The sequence below is a fragment of the Carica papaya genome, chromosome 8 (genome assembly GCF_054855325.1).
Source record: "Carica papaya isolate Zhongbai chromosome 8, ASM5485532v1, whole genome shotgun sequence".
Classification (NCBI taxonomy): domain Eukaryota; kingdom Viridiplantae; phylum Streptophyta; class Magnoliopsida; order Brassicales; family Caricaceae; genus Carica; species Carica papaya.
In genome coordinates this window covers 18,403,102-18,424,359 of record NC_142316.1, presented here as the reverse complement: position 1 = coordinate 18,424,359, position 21,258 = coordinate 18,403,102, and the positions used below count along the sequence as shown (strand labels likewise).

At 46.8% G+C, this 21,258-nt stretch overlaps 9 non-coding genes and 35 pseudogenes across 9 annotated transcripts; all 44 read left to right on the top strand.

Annotated features, from left to right (window-relative positions):
• Window positions 1-547: 547 nt before the first annotated feature.
• LOC148247475 (5S ribosomal RNA) lies at window positions 548-666 on the top strand (annotated as a pseudogene).
• Window positions 667-868: 202 nt separating this feature from the next.
• Window positions 869-987, top strand: LOC148247474 (5S ribosomal RNA; annotated as a pseudogene).
• A 561-nt stretch (window positions 988-1,548) lies between these two features.
• Window positions 1,549-1,666, top strand: LOC148247473 (5S ribosomal RNA; annotated as a pseudogene).
• Window positions 1,667-1,869: 203 nt separating this feature from the next.
• On the top strand, window positions 1,870-1,988 carry LOC148247472 (5S ribosomal RNA; annotated as a pseudogene).
• Window positions 1,989-2,197: 209 nt separating this feature from the next.
• Window positions 2,198-2,316, top strand: LOC148247471 (5S ribosomal RNA; annotated as a pseudogene).
• A 561-nt stretch (window positions 2,317-2,877) lies between these two features.
• LOC148247470 (5S ribosomal RNA) lies at window positions 2,878-2,996 on the top strand (annotated as a pseudogene).
• A 558-nt stretch (window positions 2,997-3,554) lies between these two features.
• Window positions 3,555-3,673, top strand: LOC148247469 (5S ribosomal RNA). The gene has a single exon (XR_015815122.1). It is a non-coding gene; the product is annotated as a 5S ribosomal RNA (ribosomal RNA).
• Window positions 3,674-3,878: 205 nt separating this feature from the next.
• Window positions 3,879-3,997, top strand: LOC148247468 (5S ribosomal RNA; annotated as a pseudogene).
• Window positions 3,998-4,879: 882 nt separating this feature from the next.
• LOC148247467 (5S ribosomal RNA) lies at window positions 4,880-4,998 on the top strand (annotated as a pseudogene).
• Window positions 4,999-5,565: 567 nt separating this feature from the next.
• Window positions 5,566-5,684, top strand: LOC148247466 (5S ribosomal RNA). The gene has a single exon (XR_015815827.1). It is a non-coding gene; the product is annotated as a 5S ribosomal RNA (ribosomal RNA).
• A 203-nt stretch (window positions 5,685-5,887) lies between these two features.
• On the top strand, window positions 5,888-6,006 carry LOC148247465 (5S ribosomal RNA). Its single transcript, XR_015814564.1, has one exon. It is a non-coding gene; the product is annotated as a 5S ribosomal RNA (ribosomal RNA).
• Window positions 6,007-6,567: 561 nt separating this feature from the next.
• Window positions 6,568-6,685, top strand: LOC148247464 (5S ribosomal RNA; annotated as a pseudogene).
• Window positions 6,686-6,889: 204 nt separating this feature from the next.
• Window positions 6,890-7,008, top strand: LOC148247463 (5S ribosomal RNA; annotated as a pseudogene).
• Window positions 7,009-7,572: 564 nt separating this feature from the next.
• LOC148247462 (5S ribosomal RNA) lies at window positions 7,573-7,691 on the top strand (annotated as a pseudogene).
• A 205-nt stretch (window positions 7,692-7,896) lies between these two features.
• Window positions 7,897-8,015, top strand: LOC148247461 (5S ribosomal RNA; annotated as a pseudogene).
• A 532-nt stretch (window positions 8,016-8,547) lies between these two features.
• On the top strand, window positions 8,548-8,666 carry LOC148247460 (5S ribosomal RNA; annotated as a pseudogene).
• Window positions 8,667-9,224: 558 nt separating this feature from the next.
• Window positions 9,225-9,343, top strand: LOC148247459 (5S ribosomal RNA; annotated as a pseudogene).
• A 209-nt stretch (window positions 9,344-9,552) lies between these two features.
• On the top strand, window positions 9,553-9,671 carry LOC148247458 (5S ribosomal RNA; annotated as a pseudogene).
• A 559-nt stretch (window positions 9,672-10,230) lies between these two features.
• On the top strand, window positions 10,231-10,349 carry LOC148247457 (5S ribosomal RNA). The gene has a single exon (XR_015815521.1). It is a non-coding gene; the product is annotated as a 5S ribosomal RNA (ribosomal RNA).
• Window positions 10,350-10,555: 206 nt separating this feature from the next.
• On the top strand, window positions 10,556-10,674 carry LOC148247456 (5S ribosomal RNA; annotated as a pseudogene).
• Window positions 10,675-10,880: 206 nt separating this feature from the next.
• LOC148247455 (5S ribosomal RNA) lies at window positions 10,881-10,999 on the top strand. Its single transcript, XR_015815036.1, has one exon. It is a non-coding gene; the product is annotated as a 5S ribosomal RNA (ribosomal RNA).
• A 559-nt stretch (window positions 11,000-11,558) lies between these two features.
• On the top strand, window positions 11,559-11,676 carry LOC148247454 (5S ribosomal RNA; annotated as a pseudogene).
• Window positions 11,677-11,881: 205 nt separating this feature from the next.
• On the top strand, window positions 11,882-12,000 carry LOC148247453 (5S ribosomal RNA). Its single transcript, XR_015814643.1, has one exon. It is a non-coding gene; the product is annotated as a 5S ribosomal RNA (ribosomal RNA).
• A 560-nt stretch (window positions 12,001-12,560) lies between these two features.
• On the top strand, window positions 12,561-12,679 carry LOC148247452 (5S ribosomal RNA; annotated as a pseudogene).
• Window positions 12,680-13,238: 559 nt separating this feature from the next.
• Window positions 13,239-13,356, top strand: LOC148247451 (5S ribosomal RNA; annotated as a pseudogene).
• Window positions 13,357-13,561: 205 nt separating this feature from the next.
• On the top strand, window positions 13,562-13,680 carry LOC148247450 (5S ribosomal RNA; annotated as a pseudogene).
• Window positions 13,681-14,241: 561 nt separating this feature from the next.
• Window positions 14,242-14,359, top strand: LOC148247449 (5S ribosomal RNA; annotated as a pseudogene).
• Window positions 14,360-14,564: 205 nt separating this feature from the next.
• On the top strand, window positions 14,565-14,683 carry LOC148247448 (5S ribosomal RNA; annotated as a pseudogene).
• Window positions 14,684-15,245: 562 nt separating this feature from the next.
• On the top strand, window positions 15,246-15,363 carry LOC148247447 (5S ribosomal RNA; annotated as a pseudogene).
• A 6-nt stretch (window positions 15,364-15,369) lies between these two features.
• Window positions 15,370-15,488, top strand: LOC148247446 (5S ribosomal RNA; annotated as a pseudogene).
• Window positions 15,489-15,692: 204 nt separating this feature from the next.
• On the top strand, window positions 15,693-15,811 carry LOC148247445 (5S ribosomal RNA). The gene has a single exon (XR_015814437.1). It is a non-coding gene; the product is annotated as a 5S ribosomal RNA (ribosomal RNA).
• Window positions 15,812-16,016: 205 nt separating this feature from the next.
• On the top strand, window positions 16,017-16,135 carry LOC148247444 (5S ribosomal RNA; annotated as a pseudogene).
• A 205-nt stretch (window positions 16,136-16,340) lies between these two features.
• On the top strand, window positions 16,341-16,459 carry LOC148247443 (5S ribosomal RNA; annotated as a pseudogene).
• A 206-nt stretch (window positions 16,460-16,665) lies between these two features.
• On the top strand, window positions 16,666-16,784 carry LOC148247442 (5S ribosomal RNA; annotated as a pseudogene).
• A 207-nt stretch (window positions 16,785-16,991) lies between these two features.
• On the top strand, window positions 16,992-17,110 carry LOC148247441 (5S ribosomal RNA; annotated as a pseudogene).
• Window positions 17,111-17,671: 561 nt separating this feature from the next.
• LOC148247440 (5S ribosomal RNA) lies at window positions 17,672-17,790 on the top strand. The gene has a single exon (XR_015815024.1). It is a non-coding gene; the product is annotated as a 5S ribosomal RNA (ribosomal RNA).
• A 205-nt stretch (window positions 17,791-17,995) lies between these two features.
• On the top strand, window positions 17,996-18,114 carry LOC148247439 (5S ribosomal RNA; annotated as a pseudogene).
• Window positions 18,115-18,676: 562 nt separating this feature from the next.
• On the top strand, window positions 18,677-18,795 carry LOC148247438 (5S ribosomal RNA; annotated as a pseudogene).
• Window positions 18,796-19,354: 559 nt separating this feature from the next.
• Window positions 19,355-19,473, top strand: LOC148247437 (5S ribosomal RNA; annotated as a pseudogene).
• Window positions 19,474-19,677: 204 nt separating this feature from the next.
• Window positions 19,678-19,796, top strand: LOC148247436 (5S ribosomal RNA; annotated as a pseudogene).
• A 209-nt stretch (window positions 19,797-20,005) lies between these two features.
• LOC148247435 (5S ribosomal RNA) lies at window positions 20,006-20,124 on the top strand. The gene has a single exon (XR_015814368.1). It is a non-coding gene; the product is annotated as a 5S ribosomal RNA (ribosomal RNA).
• A 204-nt stretch (window positions 20,125-20,328) lies between these two features.
• On the top strand, window positions 20,329-20,445 carry LOC148247434 (5S ribosomal RNA; annotated as a pseudogene).
• Window positions 20,446-20,651: 206 nt separating this feature from the next.
• LOC148247433 (5S ribosomal RNA) lies at window positions 20,652-20,770 on the top strand (annotated as a pseudogene).
• A 209-nt stretch (window positions 20,771-20,979) lies between these two features.
• Window positions 20,980-21,097, top strand: LOC148247432 (5S ribosomal RNA; annotated as a pseudogene).
• The last annotated feature ends 161 nt before the right edge of the window (window positions 21,098-21,258 follow it).

Genomic DNA, 21,258 nt, shown 5'->3' with positions numbered 1-21,258 from the left:
TGTGCCGTTCGACGTTACGCGCGACTTTAATTATGGTCCGCAGATTTATTCGCAAATGTGAGTCACGGCGCCGTGGCATTTTACTTGATATTTGAACGAGAAGGAGAGGTGCAGTGTGAACGCACAAGGAAACAATTGATGGGAGGGGGAGGGAAGGAGAAGGAGTGTATGTATTTTTAGCACGAAATGAAACAGGTGCGATGAAACCAGCACAAATGCAACGGATTCTATCAGAACTCCGTAGGTAAGGGTGCTTGGGCGAGAGTAGTACTACCATGGGTTACCTCCTGCGATGTCCTTATATTTCACCCATTTTCTTGTGAAGTCCTCGTGTTGCACCCATTTTTTTGCAGATGATTCTTTCGACGTTACGCATGACTTGAATTATGGTCCTCAGCTTTATTCGCAAATGTGAGTCACGGCGCTGTAGCGTTTTACTTGATATTAGAACGAGAATGGGAGGTGCAGTGCGCACGCACAAGGAAACAAATGACGGGAGGGGGAAGAAAGGGGAATGAGTTTATGTATTTGCAGCGCAAAACTAAACAGGTGCGATCATACCAGCACTAAAGCCCCGGATCCCATCCGAACTCCGCAGTTAAGTGTGCTTGGGCGAGATTAGTACTCGGATGGTTGATCTCCTTGGAAGTCCTCGTGTCGCACAAATTTTTTTTCAGACGGGTTGTTCGACGTTACGCGCGTCTGGAACTAGGGTCTCCTGGTTTATACGCAAATGTGAGTCAAGAAGCAGGGGCATTTTAATTGATATTAGAACGAGAATGAGAGGTGAAGTGTGAACGCACACGGAAACAAATGACGGGAGGGGGAAGAAAGGAGGAGTGTATGTATTTGCAGCGCGAAATTAAACAGGTGCGATCATACCAGCACTACAGCCCCGGATCCCATCAGAACTCCGCAGTTAAGTGTGCTTGGGCGAGAGTAGTACTCGGATCGGTGACCACCTGGGAAGCCCTCGTGTTGCACCTATTTTTTTTCAGATGGGTTGTTCGACGTTACGCGCGAATGGAATTCTAAACCGCTTGTTCATTTGCAAAGGTGAGTCACGGCGCTGTGGCATTTTACTTGATATTTGAACGAGAAGGAGAGGTGCAGTGCGCACGCACAAGGAAACAAATGACGGGACGGGGGATGGAAGGAGAAAGAGTGTATGTATTTGCAGTGCAGAATGAAACATGAGGGATCATACCAGCACTAATGCAACGGATTCTATCAGAACTCCACAGTTAAGGGTGCTTGTGCAAGAAAAGTACTCGGATGGGTGACCTCCTGCGAAGTCCTTATATTTCACCCATTTTCTTGGGAGGTCCTCGTGTTGTACCCATCTTTTTACAGATGATTCTTTCGACGTTACGCGCGAATAGAATTATAAACTGCTGGTTCATTTGCAAAGGTGAGTCACGGCGCCGTGGCATTTTACTTAATATTAGAACGAGTACGGGAGGTGCAGTGCGCACGCACAAGGAAACAAATGACGGGAGGAGGAAGAATAGAGAAGGAGTGTATGTATTTGAAGCGCAAAATTAAACAAGTGGCATCATACCAGCACTAATGCACTTGATCCCATCAGAACTCTGCAGTTAAGTGTGCTTAGGCGAGAGTAGTACTCGGATGGGTGACCTCTTGGGAAGTTCTCGTATCGCAACAATTTTTTTTCAGATGGGTCGTTCGACGTTACGCGCGACTGGAACTATGGTCTGCTGGTTTATACGCAAATGTGAGTCAAGAATCAGGGGCATTTTCATCGATGTTAGAACGATAAGGAGAGGTGCAGTGTGAACGCGCAAGAAAACAAATGATGGGAGGGGGGAGGGAAGAAGGAGTGAATGTATTTTCAGCACGAAATTAAACAGGCGCGGTCACACCAGCACAAATGCACCGGATCCCATCAGAACTCCGCAGTTAAGTGTTCTTTGGCGAAAGTAGTACAATGATGGGTTACCTCCTGGGAAGTTCTCGTGTTGCACCCATTTTCTTTTTTTCAGATGTGCCGTTCGACGTTACGCGCGACTTTAATTATGGTCCGCAGATTTATTCGCAAATGTGAGTCACGGCGCCGTGGTATTGTACTTGATATTTGAACGGGAACGAGAGGTGCAGTGCGCACGCACAAGGAAACAAATGACGGGAGGGGGAAGAAAGGAGAAGGAATTTATGTATTTGCAGTGCGAAATTAAACAGGTGCGATCATACCAGCACTAATGCACCGGATCCCATTAGAACTCCGCAGTTAAGTGTGCTTGGGCGAGAGTAGTACTCAAATGGGTGACCTCCTGGGAAGTCGTCGTGACACACTATTTTTTTTTTCAGACGGGTCGTTCGACGTTACGCGCGACTGGAACTAAGGTCCCCTGGTTTATACGCAAATATGAGTCAAGAAGAAGGGGCATTTTAATCGATATTAGAACGAGAAGGAGAGATGCAGAGTTCACGCACAAGGAAACAAATGACAGGAGGGGGGATGGAGGGAGAAAAAGTGTATGTATTTGCAGCGCAGAATAAAACATGAGATATCATACCAACACCAATCCAACGGATTCTATCAGAACTCCGCAAGTTAAGGGTGCTTGGGCGAGAGTAGCACTAGGATGGGTGACCTCCTGCGAAGTCCTTATATTTCACCCATTTTCTCAGGAAGTCCTCATGTTGCACACATTTTTTTGCAGATGATTCTTTCGACGATACGCGCGACTTGAATTATGGTCCTCAGGTTTATTCGCAAACGTGAGTCACGAAACCGTAGCATTTACTTTATATTAGAACGAGTACGGGAGGTGCAGTGCGCACGCACAAGGAAACAAATGACGAGATGGGGAAGAAAGGAGAAGGAGTTTATGTATTTGCAGCGCAGAATTAAACAAATACGATCATACCACCACTAATGCACCGGATCCCATCATAACTCCGTAGTTAAGTGTGCTTGGCCGAAAGTAGTACTCGGATGGGTGACCTCCTGGGAAGTCCTCGTGTCGTACCAATTTTTTTTAGACGGGTTGTTCGAAGTTACGTGCGACTGGAACTGGGGTCCGCTGGTTTATACGCAAATGTGAGTCAAGAAGCAGGGCCATTTTAATCGATATTAGAACGAGAAGGAGAGGTGCAGTGTGAACGCACAAGGAAACAATTGATGGGAGGGGGAGGGAAGGAGAAGGAGTGTATGTATTTTCAGCACGAAATGAAACAGGTGCGATCATACCAGCACTAATGCAACGGATTCTATCAGAACTCCGTAGGTAAGGGTGCTTGGGCGAGAGTAGTACTAGCATGGGTTACCTCCTGCGAAGTCCTTATATTTCACCCATTTTCTTGTGTAGTCCTCGTGTTGCACCCATTTTTTTGCAGATGATTCTTTCGACGTTACGCGCGACTTGAATTATGGTCCTCAGGTTTATTCACAAATGTGAGTCACGAAGCTGTAGCATTTTACTTGATATTAGAACGAGAACAGGAGGTGCAGTGCGCACGCACAAGGAAACAAATGACGGGAGGGGGAAGAAAGGGGAATGAGTTTATGTATTTGCAGCGCGAAATTAAACAGGTGCGATCATACCAGCACTAATGCACCGGATCCCATCAGAACTCCGCAGTGAAGTGTGCTTGGGCGAGATTAGTACTCGGATGGGTGACCTCCTGGTAAGTTCTCGTGTCGCACCAATTTTTTTTGAGACGGGTCGTTCGACGTTACGCGCGTCTGGAACTAGGGTCCGCTGGTTTATACGCAAATGTGAGTCAAGAAGCAGGGGCATTTTAATCGATATTAGAACGAGAATGAGAGGTGAAGTGTGAACGCACAAGGAAACAAATGACGGGAGGGGGAAGAAAGGAGAAGGAATGTATGTATTTGCAGCGCGAATTTAAACAGGTGCGATCATACCAGCACTAAAGCCCCGGATCCCATCAGAATTCCGCAGTTAAGTGTACTTGGGCGAGAGTAGTACTCGGATTGGTGACTACTTGGGAAGCCCTCGTGTTGCACCTATTTTTTTTCGGATGGGTTGTTCGACGTTACGCGCGAATGAAATTATAAACCGCTGGTTCATTTGCAAAGGTGAGTCACGGCGCCGTGGCATTTTACTTGATATTTGAACGAGAACGAGAGGTGCAGTACGCACGCACAAGGAAACAAATGACGGGACGGGGGATGGAAGAAAAAAGAGTGTATGCATTTGCAGTGCAGAATGAAACATGAGGGATCATACCAGCACTAATGCAACGGATTCTATCAGAACTTTGCAGTTAAGGGTGCTTGGGCGAGAAAAGTACTCGGATGGGTGACCTCCTGCGAAGTCCTTATATTTCACCCATTTTCTTGGGAGGTCCTCGTGTTGCACCCATCTTTTTGGAGATGATTCTTTCGACGTTACGCGCGAATATAATTATAAACTGCTAGTTCATTTGCAAAGGTGAGTCACGGCGCCGTGGCATTTTACTTGATATTAGAACGACTACGGGAGGTGCAGTGCGCACGCACAAGGAAACAAATGACGGGAGGAGGAAGAAAAGAGAAGGAGTGTGTGTATTTGAAGCGCAAAATTAAACAAGTGGCATCATTCCAGCACTAATGCACTTGATCCCATCAGAACTATGCAATTAAGTGTGCTTGGGCGAGAGTAGTACTCGGATGGGTGACCTTTTGGGAAGTTCTCGTATCGTAACAATTTTTTTTCATATGGGTCGTTCGACGTTACACTCGACTGGAACTATGGTCCGCTGGTTTATACGCAAATGTGAGTCAAGAATCAGGGGCATTTTCATCGATATTAGAATGAGAAGGAGAGGTGCAGTGTGAACGCACAAGGAAACAAATGATGGGAGGGGGGAGGGAAGAAGTAGTGTATGTATTTTCCGCACGAAATTAAATAGGTGCAATCAAACCAGCACTAATGCACCGGATCCCATCAGAACTCCGCAGTTAAGTGTGCTTGGGCGAGAGTAGCACAATAATGGGTTACCTCCTGGGAAGTTCTCGTGTTACACCCATTTTCTTTTTTTCAGATGTGCCGTTCGACGTTACTCGCGACTTTAATTATGGTCCGCAGATTTATTCGCAAATGTGAGTCACGGCGCCGTGGTATTTTACTTGATATTTGAACGAGAAGGAGAGGTGCCGTGTGCACGCACAAGGAAACAATTGATGGGAGGGGGAGGGAAGGAGAAGGAGTGTATGTATTTTCAGCACGAAATGAAACAGGTGCGATCATACCAGCACTAATGCAACGGATTCTATCAGAACTCCGTAGGTAAGGGTGCTTGGGCGAGAGTAGTACTAGCATGGGTATCCTCCTGCGAAGTCCTTATATTTCACCCATTTTCTTGTGAAGTCCTCGTGATGCACCCATTTTCTTTTTTTCAGATGTGCCGTTCGACGTTACGCGCGACTTTAATTATGGTCCCCAAATTTATTCGCAAATGTGAGTCACGGCGCTGTGGCATTTTACTTGATATTTGAACGAGAACGAGAGGTGCAGTGCGCACGCACAAGGAAACAAATGACGGGAGGGGGAAGAAAGGAGAAGGAGTTTATGTATTTGCAGCGCAAAATTAAACCGGTGCGATCATACCAGCACTAATGCACCGGATCCCATCAGAACTCCGCAGTTAAGTGTGCTTGGGCGAGATTAGTACTCGGATGGGTGACCTCATGGGAAGTCCTCGTGTCGCACTAATTTTTTTTTCAGACGGGTCGTTCGACGTTACGCGCGTCTGGAACTAGGGTCCGCTGGTTTATACGCAAATGTGAGTCAAGAAGCAGGGGCATTTTAATCGCTATTAGAATGAGAATGAGAGGTGAAGTGTGAACGCACAAGGAAACAAATGACGGGAGGTTGAAGAAAGGAGGAGTGTATGTATTTACAGCAGAAAATTTATCAGGTGCGATCATACCAGCACTAAAGCTCCGGATCCTATCAGAACTCTGCAGTTAAGTGTGCTTGGGCGAGGGTAGTACTCGGATGGGTGACCACCTGGGAAGCCCTCGTGTTGCACCTATTTTTTTTCGGATGGGTTGTTCGACGTTACGCGCGAATGGAATTATAAACCGCTGGTTCATTTGCAAAGGTGAGTCACGGTGCTGGGGCATATTACTTGATATTAGAACGAGAAAGAGAGATGCAGAGTGCACGCACAAGAAAACAAATGACGGGAGGGGGGATGGAATGAGAAAGAATGTATGTATTTGCAGTGTGGAATGAAACATGAGGGATCATACCAGCACTAATGCAATGGATTCTATCAGAACTCCGTAGTAAAGGGTGCTTGGGCGAGAAAAGTACTCGGATGGGTGACCTCCTGCGAAGTCCTTATATTTCACCCATTTTCTTGGGAGATCCTCGTGTTGCACCCATCTTTTTGCAGATGATTCTTTCGACGTTACGGGCGACTTGATTTATGGTTCGCAGGTTTATTCGCAAATGTGAGTCACGGCGCCGTGGCATTTTACTTAATATTAGAAGGAGTACGGGAGGTGCAGTGCGCACGCACAAGGAAACAAATGACGGGAGGAGGAAGAAAAGAGAAAGAGTGTATGTATTTGAAGCGCAAAATTAAACAAGTAGCATCATACCCGCACTAATGCACTGGATCCCATCAGAACTCTGCAGTTAAGTGTGCTTGGGCGAGAGTAGTACTCGGATGGGTGACCTCTTGGAAAGTCCTCGTATCGCAACAATTTTTTTTCAGATGGGTCGTTCGACGTTACGCGCGACTGGAACTATCGTCCGCTGGTTTATACGCAAATGTGAGTCAAGGATCAGGGGCATTTTAATCGATATTAGAACGAGAAGGAGAGGTGCAGTGTGAACACACAAGGAAACAAATGATGGGAAGGGGGGAGGGAAGAAGGAGTGTATGTATTTTCGGCACGAAATTAAACAGGTGCGGTCACACCAGCACAAATGCACCAAATCCCATCAGGACTCTGCAGTTAAGTGTGCTTGGGCGAAAGTAGTACAATGATGGGTTACCTCCTTGGAAGTTCTCGTGTTGCACCCATTTTCTTTTTTTCAGATGTGCCGTTCGACGTTACGCGCGACTTTAATTATGGTCCGCGGATTTATTCGCAAATGTGAGTCACGGTGCCGTGGCATTTTACTTGATATTTGAACGAGAACGAGAGGTGCAGTGCGCACGCACAAGGAAACAAATGACGGGAGGGGGAAGAAAGGAGAAGGAGTGTATGTATTTGCAGCGCGAAATGAAACAGGTGCGATCATACCAGCACTAATGCAACGGATTCTATCAGAACTCCGTAGGTAAGGGTGCTTGGGTGAGAGTAGTACTAGCATGGGTTACCTCCTGCGAAGTCCTTATATTTGACCCATTTTCTTGTGAAGTCTTCGTGTTGCACCCATTTTTTTGCAGATGATTCTTTCGACGTTACGCGCGACTTGTATTATGGTCCTCAGGTTTATTCGCAAATGTGAGACACGGCACCGTAGCATTTTACTTGATATTAGAATGAGCACGGGAGGTGCAGTGCGCACGCACAAGGAAACAAATGACGGGAGGGGGGAAGAAAGGAGAAGGAGTTTATGTATTTGCAGAGCGGAATTAAACGGGTGCGATCATACCTGCACTAATGCACCGGATCCCATCAGAACTCCGCTGTGAAGTGTGCTTGGGCGAGATTAGTACTCGGATGGGTGACCTCCTGGGAAGTCCTCGTGTCGCACTAATTTTTTTTCAAACAGGTCGTTCGACGTTACGCGCGTCTGGAACTAGGGTCCGCTGGTTTATACGCAAATGTGAGTCAAGAAGCAGGGGCATTTTAATCGATATTAGAACGAGAATGAGAGGTGAAGTGTGAACGCACAAGGAAACAAATGACGGAAGGGGGAAGAAATTAGAAGGAGTGTATGTATTTGCAGCACGAAATTAAACAGGTGCGATCATACCAGCACTAGAGCTCCTGATCCCATCAGAACTCCGCAGTTAAGTGTGCTTGGGCGAGAGTAGTTCTCAGATGGGTGACCTCTTGGGAAGTCCTCGTATCGCAACAATTTTTTTTCAGATGGGTCGTTAGACGTTACGCGCGACTGGAACTATGGTCCGCTGGTTTATACGCAAATGTGAGTCAAGAAGCATGGGCATTTTAATCGATATTAGAACGAGAATGAGAGGTGAAGTGTGAACGCACAAGGAAACAAATGATGAGAGGGGGGGAGGGAAGAAGGAGTGTATGTATTTTCAGAACGAAATTAAACAGGTGCGGTCACACCAGCACTAATGCACCAGATCCCATCAGAACTCCGCAATTAAGTGAGCTTTGGCGAAAGTAGTACAATGATGGGTTACCTCCTTGGAAGTTCTCGTGTTGCACCCATTTTCTTTTTTTCAGATGTGCCATTCGACGTTACGCGCGACTTTAATTATGGTCCGCAGATTTATTCGCAAATGTGAGTCACGGCACCGTGGCATTTTACTTGATATTTGAACGAGAACGAGAGGTGCAGTGCGCACGCACAAGGAAACAAATGACGGGAGGGGGAAGAAAGGAGAAGGAGTGTATGTATTTGCAGCGCGAAATTAAATAGGTGCGATCATACCAGCACTACAGCCCCGGATCCCATCAGAACTCCGCAGTTAAGTGTGCTTGGGGGAGAGTAGTACTCGGATCGGTGACCACCTGGGAAGCCCTCGTGTTGCACCTATTTTTTTCGGATGGGTTGTTCGACGTTACGCGCGACTGTAATTATAAACCGCTGGTTCATTTTCAAAGGTGAGTCACGGTGCCGGGGCATATTACTTGATATTAGAACGAGAAAGAGAGATGCAGAGTGCACGCACAAGGAAACAAATGACGGGAGGGGGGATGAGAGGAGAAAGAGTGTATGTATTTGCAGTGCAGAATGAAACATGAGGGATCATACCAGCACTAATGCAACAGATTCTATCAGAACTCCGCAGTTAAGGGTGCTTGGGCGAGAAAAGTACTCGGATGGGTGACCTTCTGCGAAGTCCTTATATTTCGCCCATTTTCTTGGGAGGTCCTCGTGTTGCACCCATCTTCTTGCAGATGATTCTTTCGACGTTACGCGCGACTGGAACTATCGTCCGCTGGTTTATACGCAAATGTGAGTCAAGGATCAGGGGCATTTTAATCGATATTAGAACGAGAAGGAGAGGTGCAGTGTGAACACACAAGGAAACAAATGATGGGAAGGGGGGAGGGAAGAAGGAGTGTATGTATTTTCGGCACGAAATTAAACAGGTGCGGTCACACCAGCACAAATGCACCAAATCCCATCAGGACTCTGCAGTTAAGTGTGCTTGGGCGAAAGTAGTACAATGATGGGTTACCTCCTGGGAAGTTCTCGTGTTGCACCCATTTTCTTTTTTTCAGATGTGCCGTTCGACGTTACGCGCGACTTTAATTATGGTCCGCGGATTTATTCGCAAATGTGAGTCATGGTGCCGTGGCATTTTACTTGATATTTGAACGAGAACGAGAGGTGCAGTGCGCACGCACAAGGAAACAAATGACGGGAGGGGGAAGAAAGGAGAAGGAGTGTATGTATTTGCAGCGCGAAATTAAATAGGTGCGATCATACCAGCACTACAGCCCCGGATCCCATCAGAACTCCGCAGTTAAGTGTGCTTGGGGGAGAGTAGTACTCGGATCGGTGACCACCTGGGAAGCCCTCGTGTTGCACCTATTTTTTTCGGATGGGTTGTTCGACGTTACGCGCGAATGGAATTATAAACCGCTGGTTCATTTGCAAAGGTGAGTCACGGTGCCGGGACATATTACTTGATATTAGAATGAGAAAAAGAGATGCAGAGTGCACGCACAAGGAAATAAATGACGGGAGGGGGGATGGGAGGAGAAAGAGTGTGTGTATTTGCAGTGCAGAATGAAACATGAGGGATCATACCAGCACTAATGCAACGGATTCTATCAGAACTCCGCAGTTAAGGGTGCTTGGGCGAGAAAAGTACTCGGATGGGTGACCTCCTGCAAAGTCCTTATATTTCACCCATTTTCTTGGGAGGTCTTCGTGTTGCACCCATCTTTTTGCAGATGATTCTTTCGACGTTACGCGCGACTTGATTTATGGTCCGCAGGTTTATTCGCAAATGTAAGTCACGGCGCCGTGGCATTATACTTGATATTAGAACGAGTACGGGAGGTGCAGTGCGCACGCACAAGGAAACAAATGACGGGAGTGGGAAGAAAAGAGAAGGAGTGTATGTATTTGCAGCGCGAAATTAAACAGGTGTGATCATACCAGCACTAATGCACCGGATCCCATCAGAACTCCGCAGTTAAGTGTGCTTGGGCGAGAGTGGTACTCGGATGGGTGACCTCCTGGGAAGTCCTCGTGTCGCAACAATTTTTTTTCAGACGGGTCGTTCGACGTTACGCGCAACTGGAACTATGGTCCACTTGTTTATACGCAAATGTGAGTCAAGAATCAGGGGCATATTAATCGATATTAGAACGAGAAAAAGAGGTGCAGTGTGAACGCACAAGGAAACAAATGATGGGAGGGGGGAGGGAAGGAGAAGGAGTGTTTTTATTTTCATCACGAAATTAAACAGGTGCTATCACACCAGCACAAATACATCGGATCCCATCAGAACTCCGCAGTTAAGTGTGCTTTGGCGAAAGTAGTACAACGATGGGTTACCTTCTGGGAAGTTCTCGTGTTGCACCCATTTTTTTTTCAGATGTGCCGTTCGACGTTACGCGCGACTTTAATTATAGTCCGCAGATTTATTCGAAAATGTGAGAATCTGCGCCGTGGCATTTTACTTGATATTTATACGAGAACGAGAGGTGCAGTGCGCACGCACAAGGAAACAAATGACGGGAGGGGGAAGAAAAGAGAAGGAGTGTATGTATTTGAAGTGCGAAATTAAACAGGTGCGATCATACCAGCACTAATGCACCGGATCCCATCAGAACTCCGCAGTTAAGTGTGCTTGGGCGAGAGTGGTACTCGGATGGGTGACCTCCTGGGAAGTCCTCGTGTCGCAACAATTTTTTTTCAGACGGGTCGTTCAACGTTACGCGCGACTTGAACTAGGGTCCGCTGGTTTATACGCAAATGTGAGTCAAAAAGAAGGGGTATTTTAATCGATATTAGAACGAGAAGGAGAGGTGCAGTGTGAACGCACAAGGAAACAAATTATGGGAGGGGAAGGGAAGGAGAATGAGTGTATGTATTTTCAGCACGAAATGAAACAGGTGCGATCATACCAGCACTAATGCAACAGATTCTATCAGAACTCCGTAGGTAAGGGTGCTTGGGCGAGAGTAGTACTAGCATGGGTTACCTCCTGCGAAGTGCTTATATTTCACCCATTTTCTTGTGAAGTCCTCGTGTCGCACCAATTTTTTTTCAGACGGGTTGTTCGACGTTACGCTCGTCTGGAACTAGGGTCCGCTGGTTTATACGCAAATGTGAGTCAAGAAGCAGGGGCATTTTAATCGATATTAGAACGAGAATGAGAGGTGAAGTGTGAACGCACAAGGAAATAAATGACGGGAGGGGGAAGAAAGGAGAAGGAGTGTATGTATTTGCAGCGCGAAAGTAAACAGCTGCGATCATACCAGCACTAAAGCCCCAGATCCCATCAGAACTCCGAAGTTAAGTGTGCTTGGCGAGATTAGTACTCGGATGGTTGACCTCCTGGGAAGTCCTCGTGTCGCACCAATTTTTTTTCAGACGGGTCGTTCGACGTTACGCGTGTCTGGAACTAGGGTCCGCTGGTTTATATGCAAATGTGAGTCGAGAAGTAGGGGCATTTTAATCGAAATTAGAACGAGAATGAGAGGTAAAGTGTGAACGCACAAGGAAACAAATGACAGGAGGGGGAAGAAAGGAGAAGGAGTGTATGTATTTGCAGCGCGAAATTAAACAGGTGCGATCATACCAGCACTAAAGCTTCGGATCCCATCAGAACTCCGCAGTTAAGTGTGCTTGGGCGAGAGTAGTACTCGGATGGGTGTCCACCTGGGAAGCCCTCGTGTTGCACCTATTTTTTTTCGGATGGGTTGTTCGACGTTACGCGCTAATGGAATTATAAACCGCAGGTTCATTTGCAAAGGTGAGTCACGGTGCTGGGGCATATTACTTGATATTAAAACGAGAAAGAGAGATGCAGAGTGCACGCAAAAGGAAACAAATGACGGTAGGGGGGATGGGAGGAGAAAGAGTGTGTGTATTTGCAGTGCAGAATGAAACATGAGGGATCATACCAGCACTAATGCAACGGATTCTATCAGAACTCCGCAGTTAAGGGTGCTTGGGCGAGAAAAGTACTCGGATGGGTGACCTCCTGCAAAGTCCTTATATTTCACCCATTTTCTTGGGAGGTCCTCGTGTTGCACCCATCTTTTTGCAGATGATTCTTTCGATGTTACGCGCGACTTGATTTATGGTCCGCAGGTTTATTCGCAAATGTGAGTCACGGCGCCGTGGCATTATACTTGATATTAGAACGTGTATGGGAGGTGCAGTGCGCACGCACAAGGAAACAAATGACGGGAGGGAGAAGAAAAGAGAAGGAGTGTATGTATTTGCAGCGCGAAATTAAACAGGTGCGATCATACCAGCACTAATGCACCGGATCCCATCAGAACTCCGCAGTTAAGTGTGCATGGGCGAGAGTGGTACTCGGATGGGTGACTTCCTGGGAAGTCCTCGTGTCGCAACAATTTTTTTTCAGATGGGTCGTTCGACGTTACGCGCGACTTGAACTAGGGTCCGCTGGTTTATACGCAAATGTGAGTCAAAAAGAAGGGGCATTTTAATCGATATTAGAACGAGAAGGAGAGGTGCAGTGTGAACGCACAAGGAAATAAATTATGGGAGGGGGAGGGAAGGAGAATGAGTGTATGTATTTTCAGCACGAAATGAAACAGGTGCGATCATACCAGCACTAATGCAACAGATTCTATCAGAACTCCGTAGGTAAGGATGCTTGGGCGAGAGTAGTACTAGCATGGGTTACCTCCTGCGAAGTGCTTATATTTCACCCATTTTCTTCTGAAGTCCTCGTGTCGCACCAATTTTTTTTCAGACGGGTCGTTCGACGTTACGCTCGTCTGGAACTAGGGTCCACTGGTTTATACGCAAATGTGAGTCAAGAAGCAGGGGCATTTTAATCGATATTAGAACGAGAATGAGAGGTGAAGTGTGAACGCACAAGGAAACAAATGACGGGAGGGGGAAGAAAGGAGAAGGAGTGTATGTATTTGCAGCGCGAAACTAAACAGGTGCGATCATACCAGCACTAAAGCCCCGGATCCCATCAGAGCTCCGCAGTTAAGTGTGTTTGGCGAGATTAGTACTTGGATGGTTGACCTCCTGGGAAGTCCTCGTGTCGCACCAATTTTTTTTCAGACGGGTCGTTCGACGTTACGCTCGTCTGGAACTAGGGTCCGCTGGTTTATACGCAAATGTGAGTCGAGAAGCAGGGGCATTTTAATCGAAATTAGAACGAGAATGAGAGGTAAAGTGTGAACGCACATGGAAACAAATGACGGGAGGGGGAAGAAAGGAGAAGGAGTGTATGTATTTGCAACGCGAAATTAAACAGGTGCGATCATACCAGCACTAAAGCTCCGGATCCCATCAGAACTCCGCAGTTAAGTGTGCTTGGGCGAGAGTAGTACTCGGATGGGTGTCCACCTGGGAAGCCCTCGTGTTGGACTAATTTTTTTTTCGGATGGGTTGTTCGACGTTATGCGTGAATGGAATTATAAATCGCAGGTTCATTTGCAAAGGTGAGTCACGGTGCCGGGGCATATTACTTGATATTAGAACGAGAAAGAGAGATGCAGAGTGCACGCAAAAGGAAACAAATGACGGGAGGAAGGATGGGAGGAGAAAGAGTGTATGTATTTGCAGTGCAGAATGATACATGAGGGATCATACCAGCACTAATGCAACGGGTTCTATCAAAACTCCGCAGTTAAGGGTGCTTGGGCGAGAAAAGTACTCGGATGGGTGACCTCCTGCGAAGTCCTTATATTTCACCCAATTTCTTGGGAGGTCCTCGTGTTGCACCCATCTTTTTGCAGATGATTCTTTCGACGTTATGCTCGTCTGGAACTAGGATCCGCTGGTTTATACGCAAATGTGAGTCAAGAAGCAGGGGCATTTTAATCGATATTAGAACGAGAATGAGAGGTGACGTGTGAACGCACAAGGAAACAAATGACGGGAGAGGGAAGAAATGAGAAGGAGTGTATGTATTTGCAGCGCGAAACTAAACAGGTGCGATCATACCAGCACTAAAGCCTCGGATCCCATCAGAACTCCGCAGTTAAGTGTGCTTGGCGAGATTAGTACTCGGATGGTTGACCTCCTGGGAAGTCCTCGTGTCGCACCAATTTTTTTTCAGATGGGTCGTTAGACGTTACGCGCGTCTGGAACTAGGGTCCGCTGGTTTATACGCAAATGTGAGTCGAGAAGCAGGGGCATTTTAATCGAAATTAGAACGAGAATGAGAGGTAAAGTGTGAACGCACAAGGATACAAATGACGGGAGGGGGAAGAAAGGAGAAGTAGTGTATGTATTTGCAGCGCGAAATTAAACAGGTGCGATCATACCAGCACTAAAGCTCCGGATCCCATCAGAACTCCACAGTTTAGTGTGCTTGGGCCAGAGTAGTACTCGGATGGGTGTCCACCTGGGAAGCCCTCCTGTTGCACCTATTTCTTTTTCGGATGGGTTGTTCGACGTTACGCGCGAATGGAGTTATAAACCGCAGGTTCATTTGCAAAGGTGAGTCACGGTGCCGGGGCATATTACTTGATATTAGAACGAGAAAGAGAGATGCAGAATGCACGCAAAAGGAAACAAATGACGGGAGGGAGGATGGGAGGAGAAAGAGTGTATGTATTTGCAGTGCAGAATGAAACATGAGGGATCATACCAGCACTAATGCAACGGATTCTATCAGAACTCCGGAGTTAAGGGTGCTTGGGCGAGAAAAGTACTCGGATGGGTGACCTCCTGCGAAGTCCTAATATTTCACCCATTTTCTTGGGAGGTCCTCGTGTTGCACCCATCTTTTTGCAGATGATTCTTTCGACGTTACGCGTGACTTGATTTATGGTCCGCAGGTTTATTCGCAAATGTGAGTCACGGCGTCGTGGCATTTTACTTGATATTAGAACGAGTACAGGAGGTGCAGTGCGCACGCACAAGGAAACAAATGACGGGAGGAGGAAGAAAAGAGAAGGAGCGTATGTATTCGTAGCGCGAAATTAAACAAGTGGCATCATACCAGCAATAATGCACTGGATCCCATCAGAACTCTGCAGTTAAGTGTGCTTGGGCGAGAGTAGTACTCGGATGGGTGACCTCTTGGGAAGTCCTCGTATCGCAACAATTAAACAGGTGCGATCACACCAGCACTAATGCACCGGATCCCATCAGAACTCCGCAGTGAGGTGTGCTTGGGCGAGATTAGTACTCGGATGGGTGACCTCCTGGGAAGTCCTCGTGTCGCACCAATTTTTTTCAGACGGGTCGTTCGACGTTACGCGCGTCTGGAACTAGGGTCCGCTGGTTTATACGCAAATGTGAGTCAATAAGCATGGGCATTTTAATCGATATTAGAACAAGAATGAGAGGTGAAGTGTGAACGCACAAGGAAACAAATGACGGGAGGGGGAAGAAAGGAGAAGGAGTGTATGTATTTGCAGTGCGAAATTAAATAGGTGCGATCATACCAGCACTAAAGCTCCGGATCCCATCAGAACTCCGCAGTTAAGTGTGCTTGGGCGAGAGTAGTACTCGGATGGGTGACCACTTGGGAAGCCCTCGTGGTGCACCTATTTTTTTTCGGATGGGTTGTTCGACGTTACGCACGAATGGAATTATAAACCACTGGTTCATTTGCAAAGGTGAGTCACGGTGCCGGGGCATATTACTTGATATTAGAACGAGAAAAAAAGATGCAGAGTGCACGCACAAGGAAACAAATGACGGGAGGGGGAAGAGAGGAGAAGGAGTTTATGTATTTGCAGCGCGAAATTAAACAGGTGCGATCGTACCAGCACTATTGCAACCGATCCCATCATAACTCCGCAGTTATGTGTGCTTGGGCGAGAGTAGTACTCGAATGGGTGACCACTTGGGAAGTACTCGTGTTGCACCCATTTTTTTGCAGATGATTTTTTAGACGTTACACGCGACTTGAATTTTGGTCCTCAGGTTTATTCGCAAATGTGAGTCACGGCGTCGTAGCATTTTACTTGATATTAAAACGAGCACGGGAGGTGCAGTGTGCACGCACAAGGAAACAAATGACGGGTGGGGTAAGAAAGGAGAAGGAGTTTATGTATTTGCAGCGCGAAATTAAACGGATGCGATCATACCAGCACTAATGCAACGGATCCCATCATAACTCTGCAGTTAAGTGTGCTTGGGGGGGAGTAGTACTCGGATGGGTGACCTCCTGGGAAGTTCTTGTGTCGCACAAATTTTTTTTCAGACGGGTCGTTCGACGTTACGCGCAACTGGAACTATGGTCCACTTGTTTATACGCAAATGTGAGTCAAGAAGTAGGGGCATATTAATCGATATTAGAACGAGAAAAAGAGGTGCAGTGTGAACGCACAAGGAAACAAATGATGGGAGGGGGGAGGGAAGGAGAAGGAGTGTTTTTATTTTCAGCACGAAATTAAACAGGTGCTATCACACCAGCACAAATACACCGGATCCCATTAGAACTCCGCAGTTAAGTGTGCTTTGGCGAAAGTAGTACAAGGATGGGTTACCTTCTGGGAAGTTCTCGTGTTGCACCCATTTTTTTTTTCAGATGTGCCATTCGACGTTACGGGCGACTTTAATTATAGTCCGCAGATTTATTCGAAAATGTGTGTCACTGCGCCGTGGCATTTTACTTGATATTTATACGAGAACGAGAGGTGCAGTGCGCACGCACAAGGAAACAAATGACGGGAAGGGGAAGAAAGGAGAAGGAGTGTACGTATTTGCAGCGCGAAATTAAATAGGTGCCATCATACCAGCACTAATACACCGTATCCCATCAGAACTCAGCAGTTAAGTGTGCTTGGGCGGGAGTAGTACTCGGATTGGTGACCTCCTGGGAGGTCCTCGTGTTGCACCCATTTTTTTTCGGATGGGTCGTTCGACGTTACGCGCGAATGCAATTATAAACTGCTTGTTCATTCGCAAAGGTGAGTCACGATGCTAGGGCATTTTACTTGATATTAGAACGAGAAGGAGAGATGCAGAGTGCACGCACAAGGAAACAAATAACGGGAGAGGGGATGGAGGGAGAAAGAGTGTATGTATTTGCAGCGCAGAATGAAACATGAGCGATCATACCTGCACCAATGCAACGGATTCTATCAGAACTTCGCAAGTTAAGGGTGCTTGGGCGAGAGTAGCACTAGGATGGGTGACCTCATGCGAAGTCCTTATATTTCACCTATTTTCTTAGGAAGTCCTCGTGTTGCACCCATTTTTTTGCAGATGATTCTTTCGACGTTACGCGCAACTTGAATTATGGTCCTCAGGTTTATTCGCAAATGTGAGTCACGGCACCGTAGCATTTTACTTGATATTAGAACGAGCACGGGAGGTGCAGTGTGCACGCACAAGGAAACAAATGACGGGAGGGGGAATAAAGGAGAAGGAGTCTATGTATTTGCAGCGCAGAATTAAATGGGTGTGATCATACCAGCACTAATGCACCGGATCCCATCAGAACTCCGCAATTAAGTGTGCTTGGGCGAGAGTAGTACTCGGATGGGTGACCTCCTGGGAAGTCCTCGTGTCGCACCAATTTTTTTTCAGACGGGTCGTTCGAAGTTACGCGCGACTGGAACTAGGGTCCGCTGGTTTATACGCAAATGTGAGTCAAGAAGCAGCGGTATTTTAATCGATATTAGAACGAGAATGAGAGGTGAAGTGTGAACGCACAAGGAAACAAATGACGGGAGGGGGAAGAAAGGAGAAGGAGTGTATGTATTTGCAGCGCGAAATTAAACAGGTGCGATCATACCAGCACTAAAGCTCCGGATCCCATCAGAACTCCGCAGTTAAGTGTGCTTGGGCGAGAGTAGTACTCGGATTGGAGACCTCCTGGGTAGTCCTCGTGTCGCACTAATTTTTTTTTCAGACGGGTCGTTCGACGTTACACGCGACTGGAACTAGGGTCAACTGGTTTATACGCAAATGTGACTCAAGAAGCAGGGGCATTTTAATCGATATTAGAATGAGAAGGAGAGATGCAGAGTGCACGCACAAGGAAACAAATGATGGGAGCGGGGATGGAGGGAGAAAAAGTGTATGTATTTGCAGCGCAGAATGAAACATGAGCAATCATACCAGCACCAATGCAACGGATTCTATAAGAACTCCGCAAGTTAAGGGTGCTTGGGCGAGAGTAGCACTAGGATGGGTGACCTCCTGCGAAGTCCTTATATTTCACCCATTTTCTTAGGAAGTCCTCGTGTTGCACCCATTTTTTTGTAGATGATTCTTTTGACGATACGCGCGACTTGAATTATGGTCCTCAGTTTTATTCGCAAATGTGAGTCACGGCACCGTAGCATTTTACTTGATATTAGAACGAGCACGGGAGGTGCAGTGCGCACGCACAATTAAACAAATGACGGGAGGGGGAAGAAAGGAGAAGAAGTTTATGTATTTGCAGCGCAAAATTAAACGGGTGCGATCATACCAGCACTAATGCACCGTATCCCCTCAGAACTCCGCAGTTAAGTGTGCTTGGGTGAGAGTAGTACTCGGATGGTTGACCTCCTGGGAAGTCCTCGTGTCGCACCAATTTTTTTTCAGACGGTTCGTTCGACGTTACGTGCGACTGGAACTATGGTCCGCTTGTTTATACGCAAATGTGAGTCAAGAAGCAGGGGCATTTTAATCGATATTAGAACGAGAAAGAGAGGTGCAGTGTGAATGCACAAGGAAACAATTGATGGGAGGGGGAGGGAAGGAGAAGAAGTGTATATATTTTCAGCACGAAATGAAACAAGTGCTATCATACCAGCACTAATTCAAAGGATTCTATCAGAACTCCGTAGGTAAGGGTGCTTGGGCGAGAGTAGTACTAGCATGGGTTACCTCCTGCGAAGTCCTTATATTTCACCCATTTTCTTGTGAAGTTCTCGTGTTGCACCCATTTTTTTGCAGATGATTCTTTCGACGTTATGCAGGACTTCAATTATGGTCCTCAGGTCTGTTCGGAAATGTGAGTCACGGCACCGTAGTATTTTACTTGATATTAGAACGAGCACGGGAGGTGCAGTGCGCACGCACAAGGAAACAAATAATGGGAGGGGGAAGGAAGGAGAAGGAGTTTATGTATTTGCAGCGCGGAATTAAACGGGTGCGATCATACCAGCACTAATGCACTGGATCCCATCAGAACTCCGCAGTTTAGTGTGCTTGGGCGAGAGTAGTACTCAGATTGGTGACCTCCTGGGAAGTCATTGTGTTGCACCAATTTTTTTTTAGACGGGTCGTTCGACGTTACGTGCAACTTGAACTATGGTCCGCTGGTTTATACGCAAATGTGAGTCAAGAATCAGGGGTATTTTAATCGATATTAGAACGAGATGGAGAGGTGCAGTGTGAACGCACAAGGAAACAAATGATGGGAGGGGGGGAGGGAAGAAGGAGTGTATGTATTTTCAGCACGAAATTAAACAGGTGCGGTCACACCAGCACAAATGCACCGAATCCCATCAGAACTCCGTAGTTAAGTGTGCTTTGGCGAAAGTAGTACAATGATGGGTTACCTCCTGGGAAGTTCTCTTGTTGCAACCATTTTCATTTTTTCAGATGTGCCGTTCGACGTTACGCGCCACTTTAATTATGGTCCGTAGATTTATTCGCAAATATGAGTCACGGCGCCGTGGTATTTTACTTGATTTTTGAACGAGAACGAGAGGTGCAGTGCGCACGCACAAGGAAACAAATGACGGGTGGGGGAAGAAAGGAGAAGGAGTGTATGTATTTGCACCGCAAAATTAAACAGGTGCGATCATACCAGCACTAATGCACCGGATCCCATCAGAACTCCGCAGTTAAGTGTGTTTGGGCGAGAGTAGTACTCGGATGGGTGACCTCTTGGGAAGTCCTCGTGTTGCACCCATCTTTTTGCAGATGATTCTTTCGACGTTACGCGCGACTTGATTTATGGTCCGCAGGTTTATTCCAAATGTGAGTCACGGCGCCGTGGCATTTTACTTGATATTAGAACGAATACGGGAGGTGCAGTGCGCACGCACAAGGAAACAAATGACAGGAGGAGGAAGAAAAGAGAAGGAGTGTATGTATTTGAAGCGCAAAATTAAACAAGTGGCATCATACCAGCACTAATGCACTGGATCCCATCAGAACTCTGCAGTTAAGCGTGCTTGGGCGAGAGTAGTACTCGGATGGATGACCTCTTGGGAAGTCCTCGTATCACAACAATTTTTTTTCAGATGGGTCGTTCGACGTTACGCGCAACTGGAACTATGGTCCGCTGGTTTATACGCAAATGGGAGTCAAGAAGCAGGGGTATTTTAATCGATATTAGAACGAGAATGAGAGGTGCAGTGTGAACGCACAAAGAAACAAATGATGGGAGGGGGGGAGGGAAGAAGGAGTGTATGTATTTTCAGCACAAAATTAAACAGGTGCGGTCACACCAGCACAAATGCACCGGATTTCATCAGAACTCCGCAGTTAAGTGTGCTTTGGCGAAAGTAGTACAATGATGGGTTACCTCCTGGGAAGTTCTCGTGTTGCACCCATTTTTTTTTTTTCAGATGTGTCGTTCGACATTATGCGCGACTTTAATTATGGTCCGCAGATTTATTCGCAAATGTGAGTCACGGCGCCGTGGCATTTTACATGATATTTGAACGACAACGAGAGGTGCAGTGCGCACGCACAAGGAAACAAATGACTGGAGGGGGAAGAAAGGAGGAGGAGTTTATGTATTTGCAGCACAAAATTAAACAGCTGCGATCATACCAGCACTAATGAACCGGATCCCATCAGAACTCCGCAATTAAGTGTGCTTGGGCAAGAGTAGTACTCGGATGGGGACCTCCTGAGAAGTCCTCGTGTCGCACCAATTTTTTTTCAAACGGGTCGTTCGACGCTACGCGCCTCTGGAACTAGGGTCCGCTGGTTTATACGCAAATGTGACTCAAGAAGCAGGGGCAATTTAATCGATATTAGAACGAGAAGGAGAGATGAAGTGTGAACGCACAAGGAAACAAATGACGGAGGGGGA